At 41.4% G+C, this 11300-nt stretch overlaps 1 long non-coding RNA gene across 2 annotated transcripts in view; it reads left to right on the forward strand.

Annotated features, from left to right (window-relative positions):
* The window catches only part of LOC123060051 (uncharacterized), a 17090-nt gene extending 7200 nt beyond the window's left edge, over window positions 1-9890 (forward strand). For both annotated transcript variants that reach the window (XR_006427711.1, XR_006427709.1), the window contains one exon: window positions 9524-9890. This is a non-coding gene — a long non-coding RNA (uncharacterized lncRNA). The remainder of the gene's footprint in view (window positions 1-9523) is intronic.
* The last annotated feature ends 1410 nt before the right edge of the window (window positions 9891-11300 follow it).

Genomic DNA, 11300 nt, shown 5'->3' on the forward strand with positions numbered 1-11300 from the left:
GAATGTGACTTTTGAATTATTGAGCTTTTTTAATTACACGGGTTCGTGCCCATAATATCTAGCTCTTTTTATAACTAAATTATTAAAAATATTTTTTCATAAAATCAAACATCTGTTAGCATAAAAAAATGACGAGAGCACTAATTTTTCTTGATTCGGCATCAGCATTCATAAGAAACGGCAAAACAAAGTTGTTCAACAACATAACAGAAGCCCAAATATTAAAGTGTCCGCAATAGAACAAGCAAGAAAAGCCGCATATCCAACTCTTATGCCTTGTTTGGACCGGTTGTATGTTCTGTACAGGCTACATCTTGGTTCTTCTGCTTGCTTGATGGAGTGCACTGTTTAAGAAAAGATCAAAAAAGCATCGTTAGTCAAACAAAATTAAGACTTCAAAGTGCGACTTCAAAGAATTTCATTGCTAACCCCGTATGATTAGTAGCCCATGATGACACGGCAGCCGCCGATGCCAAGTACAAAGATAAGCGACACAACGGAAGCCCACCAAACAGCCTTGCCGACGGCGAAATGGCGCCCATTGGCGTTGCGGGAGCACGACAACCAATATGCAGTAAGAGTTTCTCCGACTCCTGCGACGAAAATAGCAGCGAGAGCACAGTAATATGCGAGCGGGTGGTGACGGAAAAGAACACCGCTCGCCGGCTTGTACAAGGCCGTGATTATTGCAATAACCAGGGTTGAGAGCTGATCCTCCATATGCCCCGGGAGAGCTGTTGCATCGGATGATCCATGCTAACAGACACCTGATCCGGAGGCATCTGAATAATGTGGTCGTCGTTGCTGTCACCCTGTCCAAGTAGATTTGTTTTTAGCTTCGCTTTCTTTTTTAGATTATTTTAATATATTTTTTTTGTGTGTGTTATTTTGGGAGGAAGTTTTTTGTGTGTTTTAAGAAGCTATTTTCCCTAAGTGGCCTTTTTTGATAAAGGGTGGATTTTATTACGCAAAATGAAGTATCAAGAGAATATGACTAGAATGAGCACACACACGGCCTCTGCATAGCTAAGATGTGCACAGCCAAACATCACAACACACATAAAAAATCGCCAGCAAATAACAAAGTCATATAAGACCAAAGCTATGCCTAAGTGAGAAAAAAAAAAAGCTCCGAAGTGATCAAATCCACAACCAACAAACTACAACAATGACCATATCCAGACCAGTCAACTCATGACACCACAAGGACCACAAGGTTCTTCAACAGTAACTTCTTCAAGAAGGGAACGACGCTCGAGCGTCACCGTCACCGGATCCAACCACCAAAGGTTAGAGTCTAGGTTTCACCTTAAAGAATCAATCCGAGTATATCCAAGCAATGCCTTCACCACAACATTTTATAGACTGGTCGATTAGCTAGTTTTTTGTCACCTAAAAAAAGGGTAGTTTTTTGTTCCTAAAAGGAAACTAGTTAGGGAAGCCTTCATGATTCACGATGATTTGTATTAGTAATTTGGGCAAAATAGGTATATAATCTGCTATTACCGAAAGAAGACAGTTTATCTCACGTTTCTCCAGGAAAAAGAAATGCTAGCGCTGGGGTAATAGATAATCACATACAAGATTCACCTGCAACTGCAGGACGGAATTGTTGTTGGCGACCTGTAGTTGTAGGCCGCTGGTCAGCTGATTTGCCACTTGTCCAAAAACCTGCAGCATGGAGCGAAACCAAATTCACGAATGTAAGCGAGCTTCATGGCCCGTCCACAACAAAATATATGTCTGATTCAACATACCACAAATTAAGTGGTCCATCAATGAATAACACTCTTTTAATGTATACATGCAGCGGCGCAGGTCAGTGTGTATTATAATCCAACAAAAAAAAGCACAAAATCTAAAATGCCCAATCTAATCATCGACTGTTAGATTTTGCTACTCACCTATGCAGTAGCCAGTAAAATTAAGGTACATGCGCCAAGAAAATGTAAAATTAAGGTACCATGAAAAAATCTCCATAATTAGAGCTAATATGGTCCTAAACTAGCAAACTGTAAAATTTAAGAAGTGAAGACTCGCAAGGTGTGTCACCTGCGTGCTCAAGTTGAAGATGTTAGAGAACCCCAACCCCATCCCTGGCCCGGCCGTGAATTGTCCGGCAAAGTGCCGAACAACCTGCAGCAACAAGGAAGTTAAGCAACACCTAACGCAGTCGAGGATATAAGGACCGACTAATATTCAGTCGCCCGAAATTTAATTTGGGCCAGTCATTTTTTTAGCTGTGTCCAATAAATGGTTTAACCTTTGATCAAAAGAAATGACTGAAAACAAAAGCCACTTGAGTTGATTTTGAGTTGGAGACCCAAATAAAAGAAGAAACAAGCCCAACTAATTAAGTCGGTGTTGATCTGGTCTAATGCAGCTATATTAACCGTAGTGAAGCCCAAGCCCAAAGAATATAGTCCATGTTAGCCAATGACATAAGATGGATACGCGCCACATTGTATGCATAATTATACGAGGTTTTTTAACATGCTCCCTCTTACCTGCCCTTTTCATATGAAGGTAAGAGTACAAAGTAGATCTGAGCCGTTGATTGCAATAAATAGTGGGTCTGATTAACTCTTACCTTCTTATCGTCCATGTGAAAAGAGGGAGTAAGAGGAAGCATGTTAAAATTGCTTAAATCTAATACTTGTGGTGGTATGATCTTAAAGAATAAATGAAGGAAAATATAAATAAATAAGAACAAGTTTCTTTAAAAAAATAAAGAACTCTATGAGTGGTGTTAGCTGACAAAAAAAGAGAACAACGGAAAACAAGAAAAACAAATTTCTTTAAGAGAAAATGAATCAAGGAAGCAGATTAGCCCTAAATTAAGCAAAGTAAACTTAAAAAAATAAAATAATGGGATGAATCTATGTGTAACACAATACATCTTCTAGCCTTCTTATTCCTCCCTTTATTAATATACTCAAACAAAAGCTAAAACAATGACAAAAATTAAGTTTTCTAGAAAAGAATAAGTTAGTGGCATTTGTATTACCCTTAAATAAGAAAATAAATAAAACAAATAGTGACAAAATATGCACATAATTTGCCCTTTTATAATATGCAAGAATAAGCCTATATTAGTGGAATTTGCGCAAAAATGAAGTTTTCTAAGAAGCAATGAATTAGTGGCAGTGGCATTACCCTTGAAGAATAATGAAATAAAAGCTAAACAAAAAATTCAAGGAAAGAATGAATTACTGACATGGACAGAACATGAAACAAAACTAAACAAACTTGCACTGAAATTGCACTTTTATTAAATGCAAAGAATAAGCATATGCTAGTGCAGCTTTTGCACTTAGTGCAATTTACACACATATTGTATAATACTTGAGTGTTTACTAATAAACATAATAAATAATTAACTATTACCATTAGGATTACCCTTGAAAAAGAAATAAAATGACAAGAAAATTTTAAAACTAAAACTTGCACACAATTTGTAAAAAAATGTAATTTTTATAATATGCAAGAATAAACATATACTCTAATGAATGTTTCACACTCTAGTATAATTTATACACATGTTGTATAGTATTTGCGTGTATACTTGCAAACACACACAAAAATATTTTTGTAAGAAAAAATGAATTAGTGACATTGATATTACCCGTAAACAAGAAATAAAATAAAATAAAAAAATAAAAATAAAAAGCTGCACAGAATTATACCTTCTATAATATGGTAGAAAGAATGAACATATAGTAGTAAAACTTCGCACTCTAGTATAAGTAAGACACATGTTGTATAATACTTGTGCATATACTTTTAAACTAAACCAACATCCAAAATAATCATAAAATAAAATGAGACAACACAAATTTTGACAGAAAGAATGGACGAGCAAAGATTCATCTGACTCAAATTTCAGAAAACAGGCAACTTACATATAAAGTGAGGATATTTATATATATAGGTATATGTTTCTTTTGGACTTTGTCTAGCTGATCATGCGAGACTAAGAAAAGAGCACGTACGCTGGTCCACCCATGTTAGTGGTCTGAAGGAAGACCTAAACCATACTTAAATCAAAAAACTAGTCCCTTCATCCCAAACAGTGTAAGAATTCCGTTCATCAAATCCAAGCCAAACGAATCAGTAGAGGGAAAACTGGTGTTGGTGTGCTGTACGGTGTACATAGCGGGTGAGATTTCATGAAAATAACATATACAGTACTGTAATAGGAAAAAAAAAACTAGGCCAAGAAGAAAGGAACTGCAAGTGGTCGCCCTCAATTATTGTTGCATGTGCAAGAGGAGCCTGCTTCAGTTAGCAGATGGGCTGGGAAGCTCTGATTGGAGAAGCTCGACCGGTGATGTGCACCATGCTCGCCGTACCGTGTCTACCTCCTTGAGCGGCCGCCCAGCTCGCGCTCCAAGCCGGCGAGCTAGACTAGCAGAGGCCGATGATGTTGGAAGAGAAGCAGCTCATCTTCGATCACCTTTGTGTTTGTACTACATGCAATCATGTAGTAGTACATCGCGTGAACGAGCGAGCACGTCAAGCAGTACGTGCTGCCCGCCTCCGTTCCGGAGGCAGCTTTGTTTGATGCATGCCCAACGCGACGAGCTTGCATTGGAGGCGCGGTTGTATGAAAAAACCAGGGCAAACACGGACGGCCGAGGAAAGGATCGCAAAACAAGATTCACCTGCATTGGCACGATGGAGATGATGTTGGGGAACTGAGCTAGGCCGCTTGTCAGGTGACCTGTGATCCGTAGCACAGTCTGCAACAAACATATTCGAGAAATTAATAACTAATCAAATGGGGAGAATATAGTACGTACTCCCAGCTTAGTGGATCGAATCGAAGATGTATGTACATTTCTTTCGGATAGATTTTAAACCTGTGAGATCGTGTCAACGTAGCCGGCCAAGTACCTAGGCAGGACGACTCCGATGCGATCCTCCTGGTCAAGTAGATAGATTAGTAATAACAAATGGATGGAACGTAAGTCTGCGCAGACACCCTTGATAAGCAAAAGAGCCAGTAGCCAGCTCGCGATGGGCCGGTAGCCGGAAGACGAACATATGTAACCTAGCTAGCCACCGCCGGACATGGTTTTTCTCGATCATGCCCTCCTCATCGCCGGCCGGCCGTCATCTCCAAAGAACCTGGCACGTAGGTGTAGTGCTGCTCTAACCCTGGAAGGTTGATGGCGCGGCCAATGCTCCAGTTTCTGCTGCTTGGAATCGAAGAGAAACCCCTAATTCACATCTCAAATATATTCTCTCCTTAACCCCAAACCATGCAGCCTAAAAAATCCCCACCCAACCAAACACAGCCTTTATCTTTGGATGAAACATGCATATGGGGAAAAAACAGCTAAAATTGACATTCTCCCAGCAGTCATTTCAAATTCAGTTCCATACACCCGGGAGTCCGGGACGGTCTCATCACAGCGGCCAACACAAGCCAGCACCAAAACATCAACATCGGAGAAAAAGCTCAGTCGAAAATATGCTACCATGCATACATAGTTTGAGTTACCTCGGGTATCATGTTATTGTGGTTGTTGTTCTCCGCCATGAAGCTAGCCCGCCGCCTGGAACGGCACGGTACGTACGCGGCTCTCACTCCGGCCCGGCTGCCTCCTGAAGACGCGCTTGGCAGGGGATTTGAGAGGAGGGGGAGGCAGGGAGGAGGGATTTGAGAGCGTAGTTTGTGTGTTTGGTTGACTCAGGAGTGCCGGCTTAAAAGCCGAAGGGAATCTGCATGCCACTATGTTTGCTTTGACGCGTCCACCAATCAGCAATTTCGCTGCAATTTGGTGTAATTGCGCTAGGCAGCTGGCTAGTGCCGGGGTACGGCCCTGGTGTCGTACTTTTTCCATTAGATTGATGGCCTTGAGGAGCATGCATGCCATGTCTTTTCTGCACTACTCCAAAAATGGCGCCATACAAATAGGTTGATTTTAGCATCGGACAATTAATAAAATATGGGATCATTGCTTCTTTTCTACGTACGTATAAGATTTCGCCGTAAATTTTCGATCAGCTTTCTAGTGGTTCCCCTTGTATTTGCACTTCATGTGCAGAGTGTGATGTGGCAGCTATATATTAATGGACCGGGTGAGAGAGAGGCGGTGGCCGGCCGGGAACACATTGCAAATAATGTAGCAATGCATGTGGTGGACAGGTCACAGGTGCACGTGAAATGTACGTTAAATCTGACAGTTTGGGGCATACTTTTAGATAGAACCATTATACTGGGCCAAAGTAATGATGTACACCACTGTTGGTTTGTAGTACTTGCATATTGAGACGAAATAAGGCACAATTAATTAGCTAATAATCCTTTTTTGACGGAGCAGTAATTAGCCAATCTGAAATTTTACCATCATACTACAGTTATAGAGTATGTGCAAATAGCGAGTAATTAAGGTCTCAGGTATTGAATTGTTTGCTACTCGTATGAATAACATGCATTGATCATAAAAGAAAATGATTGCAATCCTTTTTCTTCCCGGAGTCACCCTTGGCATGACGTACCCGGCCCTAGCTTCCAGTACGTCATCTTGTTCCATAATGCCAACCGATCTGTCTTTCTTTCCTTTTACGTGTTCACTGCCAGTGCGCCCGTTTTCCCGAGAGTGTGGTGTGGTAGTGAGTAGTAGCTAGTACAAGTACTGGTTTTGATTTGATTGATCGCCGGTGAGCTTTGGAGGTGGGGCCAGCTGGGGCGTGGGTGGTTTGCGCCAATATATTTTTGGGGCCTGTCTGCCGCTGGCTAAACATACATCCTGCCGCTGCATTTTCTATCGATCTATCGCTACCTCGGCCCCACAAACTGTGCTCCCATGCTCACGCGATCCGGCACTACAGTGAACGACTTCTAAGTAGTCCACGTCTCCCCGCCGCGCGCGTCTGGAAAGCAGGTCCCCTGACGAGCGGATCATGCCCTTTTTATTTCTTTATTACCATGCGCGTGTTTGATTAACACTTGCATTGATTTTAACCTCCTTGTATCTCTGTCTCTGGTCTGACAAAACCTGGCCGACTAGATGCATGTTCTGAGTGATGTTTGTGTACTGCGTTTGGTTGTCCGCGAAGTTTCATAATGCATGAGAGCAAAAACACAAAGACGACGCCTGATTGCATGTATGCACTCTCCAGACGCAACGCGCGACTGTTTTGGTTATGTGTGTGTCGATGGTTTAATCTCCTCTTTTGCGCACGTGATGAACTAATCTCACGCCATAACTTTTTTTTTCACGCCACTTACAAGGTCATGTACGCATGCGGCATGAATGAAAGCGTCGGGGCAGAACAGAGAATGGAGTTGCTCAGACCCAAAAATAGTGGGCTAACTAAGCGCCGGGATGATGTTTTGTAGCCCAGCAGCGTCTGCCTTTGCCCACCCAAAGGCATGCCTCGTCTTTGATGTGTCGGAGAGGAGGGATATCTCACACCATAACACTTCAACAATTTTATTTATGAGCGTTGAAATAAAAAACTCACAACATGAGAGTTGTTCAGGACAAAGAGATGACGCTACTGTGTTCAAAGTAAAATTTCAAATGATCAACTAAGTGCGATAAATTTGCCAAAAAAATTCTAAACTAACATGCACACGTGAACAGGTTTAGTACCATAAAAAAGGCCGAAACAACAAACGGTCAACGAGCGTTGAAACAACAAACCGGCAACATGAAAATTGTGTGAAATAACGAGATGAAGCTACTCCTCAAAGAAAAATTTCAAACGGTCAACTGTGAGCGATGAGATTGATAAAATTCAGTACCATCCCTCAAACCAACATAGCCACTCTGCACTGAAAGAATAAGTGATTTACTTTGCAGAGTTTCAAGTTCACTCAAAAGGACCAACTGGCCAATTCATTTTAACCTTGTTACTGGTTATAAGTACAACTTCTTGAGCTAGTAGCTATAAAATAATCTTGATTTTGGCAAGAAGCTTATTAATTGCTTTTTGAAATGAACAACTAGTTAGAACTTACCAAGGAATTGGACAACTGAGTAACCGAAGACCTAATAATTTAAAGGTATACATCTCAGATTGTTTTTTCCAAGCACAGCGAACCTTATAAATATTGGTTAGGGAAGGAACTGGAGCCACATTCGTCAAGATTACCAGGATTGAAAAATCTCATAAACTCAGGATATTAATACCTTATCCTCACTGATATCATACAACCCACGGTGTGCAAAAGCAAGGAAAAGGAAGACTCCCTTTACAATGCCATTGTATGCACTGAGTGGGTTGAGTTGGGTGGGATCAGGTATGTAAAGGAATAGGGAGAACATCCTGATCCAATTCTCTATTTACTTTGCATATTCATGACTACTGGCATTAGCTGCTTGAAATGTTAGTTGAAGTTGTGTGCAAATTTTCATGTCTTATTTGGCCATCTCGCAGCATTTATTTATATTCTTGGACATGTTTTTGATAAATTATTTCTGGACAAGAGGTACGAATTAAGCCGGTTGTGCTGTACACAAAGCATGTTGGCAGTGGTTGGCGGCCATCGGACGCCGGCCACTACGTCCTAAACCACGACGCACGCCATCACCCGAGCGCATCGCCGCCGTGAAACAAACCTTCTGTTGTAGTACTACGTAATAAAAATTTACCTCATCCCTGCATGCGTGCAGTTAATTAAGCGCTAGGAAATTAGTCGGGCGCAATGATTAGAGAAACAGACCTGGTATTAGAAACTAGCCTTGCGCCCTCTTGTTCGGAATTTTGGCCAAAACAATCTACTGCCACATTCTTTTCGGGAAATGATGGATGGAGTAATTCCTAGCTCATTCCCTGCTCCTTAATTTCAGGGGAAAGGAGTTGTCTTCTTGTTCGTCGTTCTAGCCAGCCATTCCAAAGCTTTATCAGAACGAAGCTTCCATTCCACCGAGTTAAAAGCAGAGCAGATTGTGGCCCACACCCACCATGTATGCTCATTCATTCACGCGTGTGCGCGCACACACACACACACACACACACAGAGAGGAAGCTATTGAAGAAAATGTAAAATGAGTTCAGCTTTTTGGGAGTAGACGCTATTGCAGGTAATAGACCTCATGCAGTGGTGTATCATAGCAAGTATCATAATATGAAAGTAGGCAATTTTTCTGAGGTGTCATACAATTAAATGAAGAAAGAGACGGTTCAGGATCATATCATGATACTTCCTCCATTCCTTTTTACTTTGAGTATAACATCTGTATCAAGCCAAACTTTGCAAAGTTTGATCATATACCTTAATAAATGATGTGTTACTGTGTGTCATGCATGATAACATATATATGAAGTTATCTATGATACCAACTTATGATAGTATACACTATGAAGGTAATATCGTATACTAGTAGCATATGCATTATCCAGTGTATGATACTCCCCACTACAAGTAGCCAAAACATTTCATATTACGTGATTACAAGATACGAGACTCAATTCACCATGTCAGCATTTAATCATCTTGTTGCTCTACATTTAATAAAGCATTTTTTAACCGAGATATCCATGTTTCCACTACTTTACATAACAGGAGTATGGGAAGTGTCTTACAGAACCAGTATTGCGAATCCAACCTCTACCAAGACATCAGTAGGCCATGAGACGAAAACCTCGAAGAATGATAGCTGGTCATAACAGATTGCTCAAACACGAGAAAAGCAACAACCGGCATCCTAACAAAAAAACAAGTCCAAAAGCACAAAGCAGCTACAACTTAGCAATATCAGGCTCAGCAGAGAGACTGCAAGACGGAGCAGTGGCCTGAGTATCCTTCATCGCGTGACAAATCTTCATGGGGGGTCATACATTAATTTGGGCAATTGGAAATTAAGGTAATCATTTTCTTTCTCCAGAGAACATTATATTTCCCTTTGAATATAGTAAATGGTGCGACACAATGATCTTGCAATGTGCGATGGAGAGTAGCTTACGTTTCCCCTTATATAGCCTCCCAGTTGGCGAAACATCAAGAGGTCACGCAAGGACAAAAAGGAATCAAAACTAATGGAAAATGGTGAACTATTGGTTTTCTTGGAATGAATTAAGCTCCCACTCAATTAAATTAAATGGTAACAAAAAATTCAGCATTCCAACGGACAACTCATGCACTAGCTAGGGTTAGCACGATCATGAAATAGGAGGGCGTCAGTGTGGTGGTGTCCCCCCCCCCCCCCTACCCACACCCACCCAACCAGTGGCAATGCGAGACTAAACTCTTTGCACACCAAATGCAAGTTGAATGTGCCCCTTATGTTTTTTTAATTACATTGGTTGGTGCCCGTAAAATTTAACTCTCTTTAGAACTAAATTATAAGAAGTGTATTAATAGAACACACCATGTCTTGGCATCAAACAAATGGCAAGATTGATTGGGCATCAGTGTTCGTAACAAGCAACAAAAAAATGGTTAACATAAAATTGTTCAATTATTTGCTGGGGCAACAGCATAACAAGAGCCCGAATATTAAGAAGTCCGCAATGGAACAAGCAGGAAAAGCCGCATATCCAACTCTCATGTCCTGTTTGGACCGGTTGTATGGTCTGTACATGCATCATCTTTGCTCTTCTGCTTGCTCGATCAATGGAGTGCACTGTTTTAGAAAGATGGCAAAAAAGCATCATTAGCCAAACGAGTTTGAGACTTCGTAATGTGGCTTCAAGGAATTTTGGTACTAACCCTGTACGATTAGTAGCCAACGATGACATGGCAGCCTCCTATGCCAAGTACGAAGATCAGCGGCACAATGGAAGCCCACCAAACAGCCTTGCCGATGGTGAAATGGCGCCCATTGGCGTCACGCGAGCACGCCAACCAATATGCAGCAAGAGTTTCTCCAACTCCTGCGACAAAAATGGCGGCGAGGCCACAGTAATATGCGAGCGGGTGGTGGAGGAAAAGAACACCGCTCGCCGACTTGTACAAGGCCGTTCCAATAGCGATGACCAAGGTCGGGACGCTGATCTTGCATATGTCCCGGGCGAGCTGCTGCGTCCGTTGGTCCATGCTAGCGGACTCCTGGACCTGGTCTGGAGGCATCTGGATGGTGTGGTCGTCGTTGCCGGTGCCCTGTCCAAGTTTAAAAAAAAAAGCTTAGTTATATAGAGGAGAAGAAAACAACAATATGGAAGGAGAGGTCTGGCTGGTGAGCGAGTCTTTTTTTTTATTTTTTTGCTCGTGAGCTCCATGTAGCCTAATTTTTTTTTCATTTTAAAGTTCAAAAAAGTTCTGAAATATACACACCTGCATATAAATGTTTACTACGTTGCTGTAAATTTTCATGTTGAAATATATTTTTATCTGATATGCA

The sequence above is a fragment of the Triticum aestivum genome, chromosome 3A (assembly GCF_018294505.1).
Source record: "Triticum aestivum cultivar Chinese Spring chromosome 3A, IWGSC CS RefSeq v2.1, whole genome shotgun sequence".
Classification (NCBI taxonomy): Eukaryota; Viridiplantae; Streptophyta; class Magnoliopsida; order Poales; family Poaceae; genus Triticum; species Triticum aestivum.